The sequence below is a fragment of the Topomyia yanbarensis genome, chromosome 1, assembly GCF_030247195.1.
Source record: "Topomyia yanbarensis strain Yona2022 chromosome 1, ASM3024719v1, whole genome shotgun sequence".
Taxonomy (NCBI): Eukaryota; Metazoa; Arthropoda; class Insecta; order Diptera; family Culicidae; genus Topomyia; species Topomyia yanbarensis.
In genome coordinates this window covers 217,663,933-217,686,045 of record NC_080670.1, presented here as the reverse complement: position 1 = coordinate 217,686,045, position 22,113 = coordinate 217,663,933, and the positions used below count along the sequence as shown (strand labels likewise).

The 22,113-nt window shown below is 32.4% G+C and overlaps 1 protein-coding gene across 1 annotated transcript in view; it reads left to right on the top strand.

The window, feature by feature from the left end:
- Nucleotides 1-6,428: 6,428 nt before the first annotated feature.
- LOC131693081 (chaoptin) overlaps nucleotides 6,429-22,113 on the top strand; it is a 121,945-nt gene continuing 106,260 nt past the window's right edge. The window contains exon 1 of the mRNA XM_058980605.1: nucleotides 6,429-8,013. The gene's annotated coding sequence lies outside the window, so the exon portion shown is untranslated. The remainder of the gene's footprint in view (nucleotides 8,014-22,113) is intronic.

Genomic DNA, 22,113 nt, shown 5'->3' with positions numbered 1-22,113 from the left:
TTCTATTATACTATCGCTATGTGCATAATATATGTCACTACATATCATCAAAGGTAATTAATACACGAGATTCTTTGAAAATAGCGATTAAACGAATAATGTTTCCCACAACTTTTCAACCAGGTTTATCAGTTTTCTGCGCTTTTTAACTATTGCTCGTTTTAAAATCTTTTATTCTACACGAGCCTTGAGTCTTTTATGCTTTTCTAATATGCAAAAGAACCCATATTATCGTCTTCAGATTACGCGCAACTTGACATTGCCTTCCGCGGCGGGGAATAATTTGTTTCTTCACCAACTCCATCACGGTCTATATTTATTTTTGACGTTCATTGACTACAAAATACAAAAAAAAAACATTTGAGCAGTACATTTCACTCGTTTTCTAATCATATTTTGTATTTCTTTTGTGTCCACTTTATTTGAAGCCAATCACCAACTTGCTTTGAATCGTTTCTCATATTCTACTATTGACTGGGATTTCTTCAGGTTCTGCTTAACGATTGCCCCGTTTGGAATGTTGTTGTCCTTGGGTGAGATTCTCACGTTGTTGGAAGTATACCAGTCCTGAGCCATTTTCCTGTAGTAACGGAATGTTAGGTCTGGCCAGAACAGCGCGCGGCAACTGTGTTTCTTGAAAGAAGGCAACAAGCATTTTTGCTCACTTTCCTTGAAATGAATCCCTACATTGACGCTGCCAGTATTAGCGAATATTTCGCTTCATTGTAAACACGTGCAAATCGCCTGCCAAACCAGGTATTTTTTCGGAAGCTTTACCAACTTTTTTGCTTAAATTTATTTTGAACCTTTTCTTTTCCGATAGACTATTGAACTGGGAGTATTTTGAAATCCGCCTTGACGTATGTTTCATCATCCATTACAACATAATCAATCATAGTTATCAATGTTGTGGACAGATACTCTCTTGCTTTTAGTCGTATTTTGTTTATCGACTGGGTATCACTGAAATCTTGAACGTTGACAGTCCAGTTCGTTTCTTGGTTCTTTGCACATGTTGTTCTCCTAATTTGTTACCGATATCTCTAATGGCTTTCCACTAGAGTTACGTTTGAAAATGCAATCTTCTTCCGGTTACTGCCGAATTCTGACTTCGATTTCCATCTGACCTTGGTGTCCTATCAGCCGTTAGACGTTCTCCGGATGCTTTCATAGCGTTTGTCATAGTCGATTTGGCAGTTTGCAGCGATTTTGCCAAATACGCGTGGCAGTCTTTTGAAGGTAGTATTCCGTACGCATACAGCTATAAAATGAGGGTTTTCATATATTTTAAATGAACGATTTAAAAAAATGTGCCAATTTTAAGTCGACAAATTTTTGATCCTTCCAACCTTTAGGGTTGCATTCGTTTTTCTCTCGTTATCGGGTGCGTCCATGTCGTCATCATTATTCATGTCATGGTGCTCATAATCAGATGTTTTCCTTGCTTTTTGAGTAACGAGTTACGACTGTCTACCAGTTTGGCATTAGTCTTTTCGTTGATATATACATGCACGAGAAAATGATAAAATTTGACATGAATGACCTAGAACCCCATTCGCATTCTGATAAAGATCTCAAAGGTTCCATTTGATTTTTGAGAATTTTTCACATCATAGAAATAGCAGAATATGTATAATTTGCAGCATAGAGCTGAATAGTTATTAGGAAAAGAGGATTTTTGGTACATAATGGACATGTTTTTTCGGGAAACCTTCAATAGAGTTACGTGTTAATTAACGGTGTGAATAGTGTGAAAATAGAGACATTTTAAGTAGTGATAACTATGCAATGAATGTGCGTGAATCTAGCCGCCAAAAATACACCCGCTCGTTCAGCGTAGCGCTATCTATAAATGACTAGTTGATACAACGATTTCACTGATAATGGAGAAGTCTTGCACCCTAATTAATTGAGAGCAGGTGAAATTGTTTAATGTTATATTTTCAATGTTTATATATTTTATCCAAATAATTTTCTTATTGTAAATACGGGATCAACGAGGTAAGTTACATCCATTTTGCACTGAAATGTTGTTGAATAAGCTCCTCATAAATAACCTGCCCTACTAACACAAGCACCTATTCCTGAAACATCTATGAAAGTAGTATGGGTTTCCTGCACTTTCGCAAGTAGATGTAGAACTAACATTCCTTCCCTTCTTCGACGATTGTAAGGACGTGGCCAGGTGTACACTGTGATGCTTGTTCCACTATGAAGAAAAAGCGTTAATCACAAATGTTTTTTCTTGCGACGCGATATAGTGGATATTTTGGTAAATATTAGATGATCATTGTACAGCCACCTACGATTCATGTAATCGTGTATGCTATGCTATGCTATAATGAACATATTTTTTCGGGAAACGGCAAAGTAGTGTAGTTTAACAGTCCAAACAATGCTTTAGAACATTTGTATAATGGAAAAAATCTAGACGAAAACTTATGATTAAAAAATCGTTGTCACAAATAATACCCTATATCTCGAAAAGCATAAAAGCTAGAGAGTTAAAGTCTTCAAGTAAAGTGCCTGGAATGAGTTTCTGAAAACAATTAAATTTCGTAACTCACTATTAGGGGGATTAATCATCAATCCGATAAGACGACAAGAACTTCCACTTTCTGAAAGACACCACCTTGATAAAGTCAACAGTTCTGAGGGAATCAAAAACACTTTTTTTGCTCTTTGGGACCCCCGTGAGTCGCCGAGATCGAAGTTTTACCGTTAACTTATGGATTGTAGAATTTAAGGGGGACCGTCTGTATAAAAAGCTCAAACTGAAAGTTATTTCGTTTTACAATTCTGAAGGCAAGGCAACAATGGATCTTTTGTGCAAAGTTAAGATTTATTTATACGTTCAATGTGCACGAAAAAAAATATTTTCAGTTACGCAGAGCCTCACATACGAGCGCTCCAAGGGTAGACGTCCAACCATTTCCACGTCGAGGAGTGCCGCGGCGAACACGATAACTCTGGATAAAATTGTCTGAAACAGGAAATTCAACAGGATTTGTAAAGTTTAGACTTTTAGTTAGCAGATGAACTAAAAAATAGAAAAAAACTCGAGGTTCGGAAAATGGCTTTATGAAAACCGAAAAATCTCATATTTTGCTGTAAAATTCGCTCACTTTTTATCAAAATAATAGGAAGAAAAATATTTTTATTCAGTTTTCTGTGGTTCATCATTAGACTGCCCAGAAAAAAAAACGAATTTTTGAAAACTCAATCGGCCCACCCCTGAGTCGATTCCTAGTCCCACTAGAAGTACTTGTACCAAATTTGAAACGAATCAAACAGGTCTAGCTAACGGACCAACGGTCCGGAAGTTTGTATGAGATTTTTCAACAATTTTCATGGAGAAACCCCACTAGCTCACATTTTCACCGCTAGTATGCATCGATTTATCACTGTAAGTGAAAATAAGAGAGATAATTTAATTGTCTACAACTTTGTCGAAAACTGCTAGTCAATCTGGCTTTGTTAAACGAAGTTTCTAAACTTTTAACGAAGCTATAGCAGATAGGGCCTAGCAGTGCATGGTTGTGAAAAAATGATTTCATCAAGATTGGGAGCTTTCCCGGATTCTCATATTAAGTTAGTAAATCATGCAAATATAAATTTATAGATACATTCTAGTTCTGACCAAATTCGTGTGATTCGAGATGCACTGTGCTCCCGCTCTATATCGAAAACAAAAATAAAACTGATTATCGAAATACCAAGGCACACTTCGATCGCATTTTTTAGCAACGGGCGCGTCAATAACCTTCGCTTGGAAGACACTACCACGCTGTAAACAACAAAAAGAAACTTTCTCATTATTCGCAACTACTTCCAAAAAGATTTGCAATTCTGTCAGGGAAAAATCGTTCAAAAGTTTATTTTTGTAGCACAGACAAAATCTGACTGCGTTTCACTTTGGCAAGAAACAAAATTAATAGAAATGGAAATGTAATTGAAATTATAATTAAAACTGTAACGCCACCACCAACACCACCATGTCTCATTTCCTGTGGTTCATCTTCGGAAGCCGCCTTCGCTTGGTTGTGTGGAATCGCAGAGCTGAGGAAGAAAAACTTTGTCAGTCAGATTTCCAACATTCGGATGTACAAATTTTTCAATTAAGTGTTCGTCGGCAGGCACCAGGAAAGAGTTGCACAGCATACAGTCTTCGCTTTTGTTCGGGCGAATATCTGTGGAAGTCTGAGCCAAGTTTTTTTCCCGCTGTACTTGTAATAAGTTTTCCACAATTCTAACTTTAAAACCAATTTGAAAGGCTTCAAATGGCTGTACATTTTTAACCCAGATAAATGTTTTCGCGACATGCGAAGATTCCATTTATCAAGTATTCAGAATCCGCAACTTCTTCATTTAAATATTTATACTAAGATCTAGTCGTTGCAACACGTTTCACGCGTTATATTTAGATAACCTGTATTGGCGTAGCAACCGCATGTCCTAGCTATCGGCGAGGTGTAAGATTCCATCTTCTGTTCAGGGTCACCCAGTAGCTCTTCTGTTGTTTATCACCAGCCAACCGACCAACCAACCATTCGACCACCAGTCGCCGTCAAAATGTCGCCCGAAGGTGCGATGCCGCATACAAGTAGGCGCGGATCCAGTGATGCATGCATGCATGCATGCATGCATACATAAATTCATTTGATTTGGAAATGTACCACCGCAAGTTACACCGCGAGAAATGGAGGCATCGTAGCAAGCGCCTGCTAAGAATGATATAATCGCCGCGGATCGGTTGGAAATCACATAATAATCGCCACAGACAACACATACACTGTGGCCTGCACGCTATTAATCGTTTGATCGACAGCCCTCTCGCTTCTCATTTCCTTCACCGCCTACTGGACCAAAAACCCGACTGATGCCGCCCGCTTTGTTTCATTCCACTTGTGCTTCAAGGTGACGAAGAAGACCACCACCAGCACCATTCGTGTGTAGTCTGATTTAATTACTTGCGGAGCATCGTCGTCTGACCGCTGGACACCATCATCAGAGGGACTTCGCTATTTGCTGCAACGTAGGATAATTTATGCGGGATTCTGGCAAGGCGTGGATGCGGTCGGCCTAGAGCCAAGGTCCCTCTTGTCGACCGGCAATCGCGTCGTGGCTGTCGCAGTGACATGCTGAGTGGACTGGAGGAACGAAAGGTGATCGAGATAAGGGGCTCTTTGCGGTGCCATTCGGGTTTCGTACTATACGTCGCCTGTGCTGACACTGATGGAAATTCGCGAGGAGTTCCACCACGAACAAGCGGTGCAATAATATGAGGCTAACACGGATCAGTTCAAGAAAGCGGTTCTGGTTTTACTTAGTGTGCATATCCTTTCTCTTCTAGATTTGCTGCGATTACTCGGCCCCGAGGCAGACAAGACTGGCGACAATGTTCCCTCAATACAGAAATGTAGCGATGATTAAATGGAATCACATGATAATTATCTTTGACAACAATGAGCTCGTCGACATGCGTTCCTGAAATCTATAGTTTCTGATGGTCGCCTATGTGGAGGAGTTTGTTTGCGGAGACGTAGCCTCTGTCTTTGTCCCTTCCTTAACTTATTCAGTTGAATGACGTTGAATTATAAACTTAATTGCATTATTATCATTGATTGTAATCCCTCGACTTGATATGGCTATTTGCTTGATTGCCATCAGATATTTTGTGCATTTTTGAGCTTATTTGTTCTGTTAGGTGTGTTGTCATAAAATTATGACCAATTAATTATCGAAAGTCCACAGCCAAGTCGCGATCACTACTTACCGTGCGTTTTTCCAATCTACTTCAAACTTGCCGGACGCTAATTGTTTGCAAAAGCTGATTGCACATTCCAGCAAAATTCGAAGCCGTGTTTGAGGAAGCACGGAAGATCAGATGAAAACAGCTGTTTCCATCATGTAGCTGTGCGATGAGAACAGTGCAGATGTACCGCACTGTTGCTGCCTACGTCGAGGCGCATTCTGCGAAAAGAGAAAAACTGCTTGTTTCCAAAACAAGAGAGTGAGAGAACATGCGAGAGGAAATAAGAGCAGTGCGCGCAGTGGGTGGCTCTGATACCCATTGACATAGAGTGTATTACTATCAAAGTCGTAGCAAATATTAGAAAAAAATGTCTAAATTGACAGTAATTAGTCGAAAATTTTCTTCACAAACTGTTCCTTAAATAAGTCAAGAAAAGCATCCATCGCCGACACCCCAACCGGCAAACACTACGCACCCCATCTGCACGACCACTCACCCGGTAGCTTCCGGTGAGACGCTCAACAATTTTCCGACCACTCACGCGATTTGACGGGGGATCCACCGACGGCGTGGCCTACTATTTCTGCCAACGTGATTACTCTTTCGCTACCAGAACCCCGACAGTCGCTGGCAGTATGTACTACTATTTCACATGAACATCATCGTCGTCGTCGTCCGATCGGAACGGAAGGTGGCGGCGGCTGCTCGTGCATCTCGACCAGCCGGAGTGGAGTCAGTTTTTCACTTGCTCTCATCCGATACGGTCGCATCTGTCCCGAGGTCCGGAACTTTCCCACCCGAATGTTGTTATTACCGGATGGATATTTTTTTTCTCTCTCGACACAGGGAAAAGGTGTTGTCTAGCGGATCCTTTTTAACGCCCGATTGTATGCAATAGATTATCGTCGCTTGTGGTGCGATTTGTAAACATTACTGCGTGAAGGGTTTGCCAAAGGAAAGTGCTGGTCCAATTTTCGAATTTTCATCTCCACACTCGGAGATGGAACTGCGATGATTATGCGACAATATCGATTCGTAATGGTGTCAGTTTGTGTTCCTTTCTAGTGCTGAATGAGCATCGCACGGGTACGGCGGATAGCAAGGGCGGCGAAAATGAAAATCATCTACAATGTTGCATAAATTACATAATCTGCTTCTTCGTTGACCGGCGATTGAAGTGGGATAGAGTGGATTGCTTTGATTATCTGTCGGTTGCATAAATTGGATTACCCATTGGATCCTTTGGTGACGAACGCGATACAGAGAAAGAGATAGAGAGGGAGAGTGTGATGTCGTGTTTTGCTCCCGTGACGAAATTCATGGCATGCTACATAGTCTGGAAGTGAGAAATTCTCACACGTGTGATATGTGCTAAATGAATCTTCATCGAAGATATGTTTTAAGTGGATTGTGAATTGAATCATTGGAGTCAATTCAGCATGAACAAACGTGTGCAAGTCTTCTCTGAGTGACGTGACGAATTTCGAACCGAGGAGTGCTTCGCATCGTATATGTCCCAGATGACACCGGAAAAAATCCATTAGGAATATCCACTTAAGACAAAAAAAAACACGGTTCTAGAGTCAGTCGGACAAGCGGCTCAACTGACGGTTCAAGGTTTGCTTTGTCGATAGTTTGGTGTAGATCTGGTGGAAGTGGGTCTCTCGTCTGTCTGGGAATGAGTGGTGATTGATGGATCGATGATCCACCTTATAGGTGCCGAAAAGTGGATTGGTCCGCAAGCATCATAGGAATATGTATCAAGCCAGCCACTTGGCTCCTGGTGGACAGTGTGCAAAACCCGGATTGGCTGAGAAGTGAATCGCAGTAGTCGTTGAAGCGTGGTGTGAAAAGATTAATGATACGGATCTACTCTTCTATTGAACCCAGTAGCCGGGAGACAAGTTTTTCTTCGTAGAATGGGAAAGGAAGCAACGTTGGCAATAAAGAAAAAGAAAAGTGTGTGGTGAGAAGCATTAACGATGATAATGATGTCCCTTCGCTGGTGGCGCGGCTAGAATAGCGCTGGAGTGACAACAGAGAGCGAGTGAGAGAAAGCAGAATAATAATACGATTATAAATTAAAGCTGCCAGCAGCTGTTTGTGTCAAGTGGAAAAGAGGGCGCGTGCAGTGGAATCTGACAGTTCGGGTGTTGTTATTGTTACAGTCTATGGTGATGCTGCTGCGTAGTTGCTGAAGCAAGGTGCCCTGGAGCTGTTCTGAACGAGCGTTTGAATAGCAGCGCAGTGGATCGAAGGTTCGGATGTTGTTGATTTATGGTTTTAGTTTTGAGGCTAGGGTTTTACTACACAATCATACAGGGTAACTGTTTTGCTACTGACTTTAGAGAGGTTATTTTTGCGGATCAGGAAAACAAGGGGAATAAAACGTGATGAACCACATGAGGTGTAGTTTAATGCTCGTCATTCAGCTAAATTCCAATGCTTGACATTTCTACAGTGTTTATCCAAAACATGCGAGATTTTGAGTGTTAATAACTCCTGATTAACAGAGTAAATTGATTTAACACTATTTGGTTGTATACAATAGCACCAATTTTGTACACAATTTTTATAAATTTAGGAAATTTCAATAAATAAATTAAACGTTAGAATCAATCGGAATAAATAAATTGACTGAAATGAACAAATTTACTCAAATTAGAAATATCAATAAAATTAATAAAATAAAAATATAAATGAAATGAATGAAAAATAACAAAATTAACATCCAATAAATAATAATATTCATAAAATAGGTGAGTTGAAAAAATACATAAGACAAAAAGAATTAATACAATAAATCAAACCAAAAAATGAGAAATGATTTATTTTTAAATTAAAGGAATTGATAAGGTTTATTAGATTAAAAAAATAATGAAATTACTAAAATGAATACAAATAATCAAGTTGAGAAAATTAATGGAATGAATAATACGAATAAAATAAATAAAATGAATAAAATAACAAATGTAAATAAATACAATAATAAAAATAATGCAAAGAATAAGATTTATGGAATGTTTAAAAGAACAAAATTAATAAAGTTAGCGTTATTAGCTTTATTAATTTTGTTCCTTTATCTCATTAAACAAACTTTTAAAATAATAAAATAAGTTAATCTTAATTAAAAATTAATAAAATTATTGAAGTTAATAAAAAGTATAAAGTGCATGATGTAAAATAATAATAAAATGAATGAAGTTAAACCGGCACCTTCTGGTGTTTCAACTTTATTACAAAACCCTACTTTTTTACTGGAAACTAAATCGACCATTTCATTTTCGAATCGAAAGATTGCTCTTTAGTGTCGCGGATATGAGCAGGATCCGAAGACGATTTGGATTCCCTGATCTATTTACCCCGCCCATTTTTATCACTTTCTTGTTTGTTTATATACTTTTTATAGAGTGTAAATTTTAATTTCCGTTGTTCGGAAAAAGGAAATGATGAAAAATGCATTCTGCGTTTCCGTATGGCAGAATCGGTTTTTATGAGGGTTTCGATATTTTTGTTTAATTAAAATCCTAAAAATAGCCGTCAATTTTGGATGTGAAACATGTTTGAAGAAGTTGTACTAAATAAAACAATGCTTTTTCTGGTAACATAATTTTACCCACAAATCCTCTTAGAAGTGATTATGTAAAATGTACACTGAAAAAAATTAGTTAGACACTTGGTGTCTTCAGCAAAATAGTTGAGAATGTAAAACAACTTTGTTGAAGACATGCAAGCGTTATTTTTTGAGATGTAAGACGGTATTTACGAAAAATCTCAAATCCAGCTCTCTTTTATAAAATAGTTTTGTTATAAGTTTTAGAGACTCATTCATGTGGGTTTTGATGTTGGTGGAGTCTTCCGCTGTGGTTTGGACCACGAGAAAGCTCAAAAACATTCCTTGGAGGGTGACAGAGGGCCCACGGTTGGGTGACGTCGGCTACGGTGTCCGGGCCATGTCGGGTGCACGGGGGTGTTCTAGCTTAGTGGGGGAGGGCGTTGCTGGGGGCTTTCCGTTTCTTGGTGTTGGGTCGTATTGGGCCATGGGCGACCTCTGAAGCACCGCAATGGCAATGGCAGTGTCGAGTAATGTTGGTATTTTTGTGTTGGGCCATGGGCGACCTCTTCATCGCTGTGGCGATCGGTGATGCTTGGCGATAGTCGTTTCGATGTTGTTCTGGGAGTTTTGGTTCTTCCTGGATGTTCTTGATAGCAGAGGAGCCCGCGTTTGTTTGTTCGTGATTTGTTTACACTCGGTCGAAGTCTTTCAAGGACGGGAGGACTACTCGCTCTCGGACCGAGTCGTTGACCAAGATATCTCGCATTGACCCTGCCTGGTCGTACTGCTGCCGTAGATCCCGCAGTTGCAGAGCAGGTGGTCGATGGTGAGGCGGGTGTTGCATGATGCGCATACTGGTGCTAACACGCTGGATATATGTTCATGGGTCGATAGAGTATGTTTGCTGTTGAGCCCGTTCCGCAGATTTGTATTGAATTCTCTGTAGAAGTCCGTAGTAGGAGTCTCATCTTGAAGTCGGGTTAGGGCTCGTTCGCCGTAAAGAGCTAATCGGTCGGCATCTGTGTTGACTCTGATACCGCTGTTGCTATGGATCCAGCATAGTGTGACCAGTAGGTTTCAGTGGGCTTCGATGGCCTGTACAAAAAGGTGGATATTCCGGACGCGATGTCTCTCAAGACTGAGAGAGAGTCGGTAAAGATGACTGTTTGAGAGTCGGTGTTTCTTTTGACTATTGCCACCGCAATGGTAGCTGCTTCCGCCGTGAAGACTGAGAAGGAATGAGGTCTCGCGGAAGATCTCGCTCCCTGGCTACTTCCAAGCGGCAGGGTAGTACTCCGACCTCGACGCAGGCTGCTTCGGCAAGGGTGCACGGTAGTAACCTGGTAAAAATGTTAAAGCAGGTGGGGAGTACCCAACGAACGACCGCGTTGATGGCACCTTGGAGAGATATCCGTGTGCACGAGATCGTCCTCCCAAGAGCCACAAGAATGATGTCGTCCGCGGATGAGAAGGTAGACGCCCCGTGCAGTGACATAAAAGAAATAAGCTCACAGCCAGTACAGAGCCTTATGGCACCCTGTTGGTCTCGCAAAATTTGTCGGAGAGTGTGCCGCCTATGCAGACCTGGAAGCGGCGGCCTGTTAGACAATTTTGAATGACGGTTCCCATGTTCCCATTTATGCCCAATCGTTTGAGTTGTTGTACTACGTCTGATTGGTCTGAAGTCGCTTGGGGTACATTAGCATTTCTTGGGGATGAGGATTATGTAGGCCAATTTCCATTCATGCATCTAATTAGCGCGATACAATTTTAGTCTACTTGGGTAGATATTGGAGATTGGTAAAGTTCCAGAACAGCCAGCAAATCGCATAGGTCGAATGTGTTTCTTGTTGACAAGATCCGAGGATAAAACACAAATCAGACATGGTATAAATGTCTCAATTAAATCTGGGTGGAACTCAAACTGGGCTAAATATGAAAACTTGATGAAATAAGGCTCAACAAAATTGCTCGAGGGATCTTTACTATAAAAATCGTATTTCAAATTACCGTCGCAAACAGTAATACTATTTTGCTCGTTCCAAATTTTGTATCTTGATATAAATTGTTTGTATCGAGTTGAGCTATTAGTCATTAAACTCATCGGTACGAATCTCGGAAGCATTTCAGGCCTTTCTCATACTAAAATAAAATGAAAATATGAATAATAGAACACGAATTAAATCATAATCATCGAAGTAGGCCATCAAAACCCGATATTGGTAAACACAGCAGCAAATCTTTCCGGAATTGCTCACAAAAGCATACACGCCTACTGCGTTCCTCTCAATGCCGGATATCCAGTTTCTAACACAGAAAAATAATTTAGGAAATCACTTTTTTCGTGACGTCCAACGATATAGGAGGGGAATCTATTCCAGCATATGTGCGTCATAAATCGGTCACTCACTCAGTCAATTTGAATGAAGTCAATAAAAAGAATTTTTCCAACCATGTCCGTTCGGTTTGGCAACAGAAAATCAGCGAGCTTCTTCCAACAGTCGCTGGTGGTTCCTAGGCATGATTGCGGTTATTTAATAAACATCCAAATTTACAATTCTGACATTATATCGTTGGAGTTCAACTGAACGGATGCTAGTGGCGACAGTCGGTAATGGATAGTTTTCTGTTGTTTATTTTTGAATTAGCGGATCTACAGTGTCAAGTAAAATATGGTAGTCAGCTTGGAAAATCAGTTACAGTCGTAGATTATTAGGTACATTTCTGGGTTGCTTTTAAAATTTTTAAAATTTGTTTTTGTGATTGTCACGAATCAGACCTACTGTATTCCATTTATGCTGATTTCGTTTTTGGATCCCGGGTTTAAGAGATCAGCAGTAGGCTGTGAAAAGACAATAAACACAAGTCGTGTTCAGTTGCTATCAGAACCGTTCCCATCGCGTGTACTGTCATAGCCGCCTATTAACCCTACTGGTATGTGGCAAATGAGAATTGTAGAAAATATCGTTTGCGTGTTTGTGGTCATCATAATGAAAATCATCATTACAGCACTATGCTCTCTAATCACTGATCAGATATGAAGACATTCACAGTCACAGTGACACCCTTCGGTTAGCAGCAACGGGAGGGAAGGGGCCAATTGCAGTACGAAACACAATGCAGCTGATCTCAGGCAGGTTGATAACCGCAGAAGGCGTTGCGATGTAATAATTTCGATAAGCGTTCAGGTCAAATAGTAGCCTTTGACATGGAGACAGCATCGGAAATATTCGAAGAATTCTCCTTTCGAGTTGCAAAAATGGGTCATCAATTAATCTCTCATTAATCCGTCTAGAAGATGATTTGCATCAAAAGCTAATGAAACGCACATGAACACATGAACTCATTTTGGTCAAAAAGCTGCCGGAAATCGTTCACGGTAATAACTGACTGACGAGAGCACACCTTTCGTTTTGATTACAATCCTCTCCAGTAAATATCCTTCCCGCACAGCAAGCCATGACCGCCAGCTGTCGTCGGGGATGGCACGTGATGAACGCTTCCAGCAAAGACGACCGAAATCCAAAAGGGCGAAGAAAAAAAAGCCGTCGAGCGTGCCCCACATCCTCACACGAATGGGGGTACCCTGCTCTGGCTCGTCGACTAAATGGATGGATATGGTTCCGGTTCGGTGGCAACGGGAATGAGTTGTTGAAATGCGCACCGCGTGCACGTATAGATATTGCGAAACACTTCAGAATTACGACGACGACGATGGCGGGACAATCGTCGACTCTGTGCGCGGTGTGGTGCCTGTTCGCGTGAGATCACACCAGCTGGACCGAGAACTGAGTGGCTGGTAGTTCATCATCCGCCGCCTGATGCCTGCCCCTAGGATTTGGATGTTATACGATGCGATACGATACGACAACAGAAGACGCGATACATCATTGTTCGGGCGGAAAGAAAGGACGGAGAGAGGGGAAAACGATTCCGATTGTTCCGCACTACCACGGCATAGTAGGTCATGACATAGAGCGGAGGTAGCGGGGGGCTCGTATTTGCTGGTAGCGTTGAAGGATCACGTTCCAACTCAGTGCGGCGAGCGGATGGTGTAATTAATCAAAAGGAATGGAGCCGAGATCCGTCCCCGCACCGTTGTATAACTAAATAAGAGATTAAGTGATTTGATTTAGTTTAATTTTCATGAGAATCGAGCACGTCGAAAGAACATGAATCGTGTACGGTTCAGTTTCCGATTACTGTTTTTACCGCGAAGATTTGGTTTCCATGAACGGTACGAAACAAGAAAATTTATTGTCGTTCGACTGAATGAGAAACGTTGTTTGCAATTTCTGCGATGATTTGACTAATGAGTTCTTGTGCTGTTGCCCTATTTTCAGTAAAACGAGTGCAGATCTTCTGCCTTTATGATTTGTTCTGCGAACGGCACCACGACTTGGTACCTTCAATCTTATTCCATATCAATCTAGTCGTCATCGGCAGCGAACAGACACGCACGGTTGCATTTTCAGTCATGCCTCAGTGAACCATATCGTGAGCAATCCGAACTATTTCAGGAGAGACTTTCTGTCAGCGTCTTTTCCAAAACCGCCTGTATGGCACTGTCCTGAAGGGTTATGGTATTGTGGAGTCGAGGGAAATTATTTTAGTACTATTTGAAGCACGTCTGCTTCTCTTAAACCGTAGTTCCGTTCTCGTAAAGTGCGATTCAGATGATCCGTCAATCTTACGTTACCGGTAAAATGTGATCGACACATGTTTGCATATTTCTTAAAAATCTTCCACTTTCTGCGCCACTTGTGGAGTGCACATAAAACATATAAAACATATAAAACATATAAAACATATAAAACATATAAAACATATAAAACATATAAAACATATAAAACATATAAAACATATAAAACATATAAAACATATAAAACATATAAAACATATAAAACATATAAAACATATAAAACATATAAAACATATAAAACATACAGGGTGTTTGGTTCATGGTTAAGAATCTCTCGGGGGGTTATAGACTGCCATATTTGGAGAAAAAAGTTGTTCTACACATACCATCAAATCTCGACCGTTACAGAGTTATTGAACTTTTTGTGTAAAAAACTTATTTGCCTTAAAATACCTCTAACTTTGAAAGTATGCTTTGTATTTTAAATGTTTCAGTTCCATTCGAAAGGTGAGAAAATTTCGCATTGAGTGATGCCCTTACATGTTTCAGCTAATGAGTTTAAGTAGCCTTTCCAAAGTAATTTATTGAAAATCAAACAATTTTGAACGATTTTTCGTTCATTTCTTGAAAATCCTTATAGTTAACCTCATCATTTTAATAATTCAGATTGTTAGTCTTGATGAGCTGCTTAATTCGTTCTTTGACATGATACACTTACCTTTTCTTATTTTCATGATTTTGGGTTATTCAACTTTGATATTTTTATCTCATTTTCACTAGTACCAGCTCTAATTGAAAAATTATGGCACTTATTGTACTGTTTTTCTTTTTATTCGAAAGCCAGGAAAATTTTACAGTGAAAAATGTAGTAATACCTTTCAGTTAAGTGAATTTAGTATTCTTTTAAAAGTAAATTAGTTTAAAGTTAGTTCTATTATTAGCATTTTCGTTAATTTTCTTAAAATAGTAAATAATAAACATCACCATTATTATCATGGAAATAATGCATCTCAGCAAGTTCTACAGTTCTTTCTTTGACTCCATTCAATTATCTCTTTTGGTTTCGACGCAAAATCGTTTTTATCACATCGTTTCATATGGAAAAATAACGATTTCGAACCCACTACATTTGTGGCGAGCTCATGCTGTGTTAACTATTAAATAGCAGCAAAATGAAAGGAGATATAGACAAAGTGTCAAATAAAAAGTTATAGAGAACATTAAGGGGCATCAAATGAACAATAGTAACGATAAATTTTGTTGATTAATAATTAGAATAATTAAAAAACTCTCCAATAAACACAAATTTTGAGTTATTTCGTTAGTAAAAAAAATCATTTAGTACACTTAACTAAAAGATATTTGTACATACACTGATAGGACATTTTCTCAGCTTTCCAATTAAATCTTGTAAATAACGATATAAAGCATATTTTTTAGATTAGAGTCTTTTAAGCACTTGCAAGTCGGTTACAGGAAAAGTATAGTAATGAAATTACAAAGAAATGAGAAGAGATAGAAATATGACGTCCAACAACAAATTATGAACCGTCCTAAAACCCAACTTTTGGATAATGGATATTGCTATAATCATACTTCATTATTTCGAGAAAATTAGCAAAAACCTCCTCAAAAACACTAGCTTTTAACTACTTTACAGCTAAAAGGTAATTAAAACTAATTACTTAAAAGATATGAGAACACCATTGAATAGGAAATTTTCCCACCTTTCGAATGGAACTAAAATATTTGAAATACAAAGTATACTTTTAAAGTTAGAGATATTTTAAGACAAATAAGTTTTTTACACAAAAAGTTCAATAACTCTGTAACGGTTGAGATTTGATGGTATGTGTAGAACAATTTTTTTCTCCAAATATGGCAATATATCACCCCCGAGAGATTCTTAACCATGAACCAAACACCCTGTATAAAACATATAAAACATATAAAACATACAAAACATACAAAACATACAAAACATACAAAACATACAAAACATACAAAACATACAAAACATACAAAACATACAAAACATACAAAACATACAAAACATACAAAACATACAAAACATACAAAACATACAAAACATACAAAACATACAAAACATACAAAACATACAAAACATACAAAACATACAAAACATACAAAACATACAAAACATACAAAACATACAAAACATACAAAACATACAAAACATACAAAACATACAAAACATACAAAACATACAAAACATACAAAACATACAAAACATACAAAACATACAAAACATACAAAACATACAAAACATACAAAACATACAAAACATACAAAACATACAAAACATACAAAACATACAAAACATACAAAACATACAAAACATACAAAACATACAAAACATACAAAACATACAAAACATACAAAACATACAAAACATACAAAACATACAAAACATACAAAACATACAAAACATACAAAACATACAAAACATACAAAACATACAAAACATACAAAACATACAAAACATACAAAACATACAAAACATACAAAACATACAAAACATACAAAACATACAAAACATACAAAACATACAAAACATACAAAACATACAAAACATACAAAACATACAAAACATACAAAACATACAAAACATACAAAACATACAAAACATATAAAACATATAAAACATATAAAACATATAAAACATATAAAACATATAAAACATATAAAACATATAAAACATATAAAACATATAAAACATATAAAACATATAAAACATATAAAACATATAAAACATATAAAACATATAAAACATATAAAACATATAAAACATATAAAACATATAAAACATATAAAACATATAAAACATATAAAACATATAAAACATATAAAACATATAAAACATATAAAACATATAAAACATATAAAACATATAAAACATATAAAACATATAAAACATATAAAACATATAAAACATATAAAACATATAAAACATATAAAACATATAAAACATATAAAACATATAAAACATATAAAACATATAAAACATATAAAACATATAAAACATATAAAACATATAAAACATATAAAACATATAAAACATATAAAACATATAAAACATATAAAACATATAAAACATATAAAACATATAAAACATATAAAACATATAAAACATATATAAACATATAAAACATATAAAACATATAAAACATATAAAACATATAAAACATATAAAACATATAAAACATATAAAACATATAAAACATATAAAACATATAAAACATATAAAACATATAAAACATATAAAACATATAAAACATATAAAACATATAAAACATATAAAACATATAAAACATATAAAACATATAAAACATATAAAACATATAAAACATATAAAACATATAAAACATATAAAACATATAAAACATATAAAACATATAAAACATATAAAACATATAAACATATAAAACATATAAAACATATAAAACATATAAAACATATAAAACATATAAAACATATAAAACATATAAAACATATAAAACATATAAAACATATAAAACATATAAAACATATAAAACATATAAAACATATAAAACATATAAAACATATAAAACATATAAAACATATAAAACATATAAACATATAAAACATATAAAACATATAAAACATATAAAACATATAAAAAACATATAAAACATATAAAACATATAAAACATATAAAACATATAAAACATATAAAACATATAAAACATATAAAACATATAAACATAAAAACATATAAACATATAAAACATATAAAACATATAAACATATAAAACATAAAACATAAAACATAAAACATAAAACATAAAACATAAAACATAAAACATAAAACATAAAACATAAAACATAAAACATAAAACATAAAACATAAAACATAAAACATAAAACATAAAACATAAAACATAAAACATAAAACATAAAACATAAAACATAAAACATAAACATAAAACATAAAACATAAAACATAAAACATAAAACATAAAACATAAAACATAAAACATAAAACATAAAACATAAAACATAAAACATAAAACATAAAACATAAAACATAAAACATAAAACATAAAACATAAAACATAAAACATAAAACATAAAACATAAAACATAAAACATAAAACATAAAACATAAACATAAAACATAAAACATAAAACATAAAACATAAAACATAAAACATAAAACATAAAACATAAAACATAAAACATAAAACATAAAACATAAAACATAAAACATAAAACATAAAACATAAAACATAAAACATAAAACATAAAACATAAAACATAAAACATAAAACATAAAACATAAAACATAAAACATAAAACATAAAACATAAAACATAAAACATAAAACATAAAACATAAAACATAAAACATAAAACATAAAACATAAAACATAAAACATAAAACATAAAACATAAAACATAAAACATAAAACATAAAACATAAACATAAAACATAAAACATAAAACATAAAACATAAAACATAAAACATAAAACATAAAACATAAAACATAAAACATAAAACATAAAACATAAAACATAAAACATAAAACATAAACATAAAACATAAAACATAAAACATAAAACATAAAACATAAAACATAAAACATAAAACATAAAACATAAAACATAAAACATAAAACATAAAACATAAAACATAAAACATAAAACATAAAACATAAAACATAAAACATAAAACATAAAACATAAAACATAAAACATAAAACATAAAACATAAAACATAAAACATAAAACATAAAACATAAAACATAAAACATAAAACATAAAACATAAAACATAAAACATAAAACATAAACATAAAACATAAAACATAAAACATAAAACATAAAACATAAAACATAAAACATAAAACATAAAACATAAAACATAAAACATAAAACATAAAACATAAAACATAAACATAAAACATAAAAACATAAAACATAAAACATAAAACATAAAACATAAAACATAAAACATAAAACATAAAACATAAAACATAAAACATAAAACATAAAACATAAAACATAAACATAAAACATAAAACATAAAACATAAAACATAAAACATAAAACATAAAACATAAAACATAAAACATAAAACATAAAACATAAAACATAAAACATAAAACATAAAACATAAAACATAAAACATAAAACATAAAACATAAAACATAAAACATAAAACATAAAACATAAAACATAAAACATAAAACATAAAACATAAAACATAAAACATAAAACATAAAACATAAAACATAAAACATAAAACATAAAACATAAACATAAAACATAAAACATAAAACATAAAACATAAACATAAAACATAAAACATAAAACATAAAACATAAAACATAAAACATAAAACATAAAACATAAAACATAAAACATAAAACATAAAACATAAAACATAAAACATAAAACATAAAACATAAAACATAAAACATAAAACATAAAACATAAAACATAAAACATAAAACATAAAACATAAAACATAAACATAAAACATAAAACATAAAACATAAAACATAAAACATAAAACATAAAACATAAACATAAAACATAAAACATAAAACATAAAACATAAAACATAAAACATAAAACATAAAACATAAACATAAAACATAAAACATAAAACATAAAACATAAAACATAAAACATAAAACATAAAACATAAAACATAAAACATAAAACATAAAACATAAAACATAAAACATAAAACATAAACATAAAACATAAAACATAAAACATAAAACATAAAACATAAAACATAAAACATAAAACATAAAACATAAAACATAAAACATAAAACATAAAACATAAAACATAAAACATAAAACATAAAACATAAACATAAAACATAAAACATAAAACATAAAACATAAAACATAAACATAAAACATAAAACATAAAACATAAAACATAAAACATAAAACATAAAACATAAAACATAAAACATAAAACATAAAACATAAAACATAAAACATAAAACATAAAACATAAAACATAAAACATAAAACATAAAACATAAAACATAAAACATAAAACATAAAACATAAAACATAAAACATAAAACATAAAACATAAAACATAAAACATAAAACATAAAACATAAAACATAAAACATAAAACATAAAACATAAAACATAAAACATAAAACATAAAACATAAAACATAAAACATAAAACATAAAACATAAAACATAAAACATAAAACATAAAACATAAAACATAAAACATAAAACATAAAACATAAAACATAAAACATAAAACATAAAACATAAAACATAAAACATAAAACATAAAACATAAAACATAAAACATAAAACATAAACATAAAACATAAAACATAAAACATAAAACATAAAACATAAAACATAAAACATAAAACATAAACATAAAACATAAAACATAAAACATAAAACATAAAACATAAAACATAAAACATAAAACATAAAACATAAAACATAAAACATAAACATAAAACATAAAACATAAAACATAAAACATAAAACATAAAACATAAAACATAAAACATAAAACATAAAACATAAAACATAAAACATAAAACATAAAACATAAAACATAAAACATAAAACATAAAACATAAAACATAAAACATAAAACATAAAACATAAAACATAAAACATAAAACATAAAACATAAAACATAAAACATAAAACATAAAACATAAAACATAAAACATAAAACATAAAACATAAAACATAAAACATAAAACATAAAACATAAAACATAAAACATAAAACATAAAACATAAAACATAAAACATAAAACATAAACATAAAACATAAAACATAAAACATAAAACATAAAACATAAAACATAAAACATAAAACATAAAACATAAAACATAAAACATAAAACATAAACATAAAACATAAAACATAAAACATAAAACATAAAACATAAAACATAAAACATAAAACATAAAACATAAAACATAAAACATAAAACATAAAACATAAAACATAAAACATAAAACATAAAACATAAAACATAAAACATAAAACATAAAACATAAAACATAAAACATAAAACATAAAACATAAAACATAAAACATAAAACATAAAACATAAAACATAAAACATAAAACATAAAACATAAAACATAAAACATAAAACATAAAACATAAAACATAAAACATAAAACATAAAACATAAAACATAAAACATAAAACATAAAACATAAAACATAAAACATAAAACATAAAACATAAAACATAAAACATAAAACATAAAACATAAAACATAAAACATAAAACATAAAACATAAAACATAAAACATAAAACATAAAACATAAAACATAAAACATAAAACATAAAACATAAAACATAAAACATAAAACATAAAACATAAAACATAAAACATAAAACATAAAACATAAAACATAAAACATAAAACATAAAACATAAAACATAAAACATAAAACATAAAACATAAAACATAAAACATAAAACATAAAACATAAAACATAAAACATAAAACATAAAACATAAAACATAAAACATAAAACATAAAACATAAAACATAAAACATAAAACATAAAACATAAAACATAAAACATAAAACATAAAACATAAAACATAAAACATAAAACATAAAACATAAAACATAAAACATAAAACATAAAACATAAAACATAAAACATAAAACATAAAACATAAAACATAAAACATAAAACATAAAACATAAAACATAAAACATAAAACATAAAACATAAAACATAAAACATAAAACATAAAACATAAAACATAAAACATAAAACATAAAACATAAAACATAAAACATAAAACATAAAACATAAAACATAAAACATAAAACATAAAACATAAAACATAAAACATAAAACATAAAACATAAAACATAAAACATAAAACATAAAACATAAAACATAAAACATAAAACATAAAACATAAAACATAAAACATAAAACATAAAACATAAAACATAAAACATAAAACATAAAACATAAAACATAAAACATAAAACATAAAACATAAAACATAAAACATAAAACATAAAACATAAAACATAAAACATAAAACATAAAACATAAAACATAAAACATAAAACATAAAACATAAAACATAAAACATAAAACATAAAACATAAAACATAAAAC